Source organism: Myotis brandtii, unplaced genomic scaffold, assembly GCF_000412655.1.
Source record: "Myotis brandtii unplaced genomic scaffold, ASM41265v1 scaffold33, whole genome shotgun sequence".
In the NCBI taxonomy this organism is placed as follows: Eukaryota; Metazoa; Chordata; class Mammalia; order Chiroptera; family Vespertilionidae; genus Myotis; species Myotis brandtii.
Window position 1 is genome coordinate 2,524,184 of NW_005362713.1, and position 437 is coordinate 2,524,620.

The window sequence follows — 437 nt, forward strand, 5'->3', positions numbered from 1 at the left end:
CTGTGGGACAATGTGAAACATAACAATATTAGAATAGTAGGTGTGCCAGAAAAGGGAGAAAGGAATAGAGAAGGTGTTTGATGAAATAATGGTAGAAAATTTCCCTAACCTGGTAAAGGAAAAAGTCACACAAGTTCAGGAGGCACAGAGAACCCCAAGAGGAACCCAAACAGACCCACCACAGAGAACCCCAAACAAGAGGAACTCAAACAGACCCACGCCCAAACACATCATAATTAAAATGTCAAAAATTAAAGACAGCAAGAGAAAAGCAAACTGTTACCTACAAAGGAGTTCCTATAAGGCTGACACCTGATTTCCCATCAGAAACTCTACAAGCCAGAAAGGAATGGCATGAAGTACTCAAGATAATGGAAAGCAAGGATCTGAGACCAAGATTACTATATCCAGCAAGGCTATCATTCAAAATAGACGGT

General features: G+C 40.5%; 1 protein-coding gene and 1 long non-coding RNA gene across 4 annotated transcripts in view; one reads left to right on the forward strand and one right to left on the reverse strand.

The window, feature by feature from the left end:
- Positions 1-31, reverse strand: part of LOC106726911 — an 8,546-nt gene extending 8,515 nt beyond the window's left edge. Inside the window, exon 1 of the long non-coding RNA XR_001363051.1 lies at positions 20-31. This is a non-coding gene — a long non-coding RNA (uncharacterized LOC106726911). The remainder of the gene's footprint in view (positions 1-19) is intronic.
- BMPR1A (bone morphogenetic protein receptor, type IA) overlaps positions 1-437 on the forward strand; it is a 93,830-nt gene that overhangs the window by 80,632 nt on the left and 12,761 nt on the right. The window lies entirely within an intron of this gene.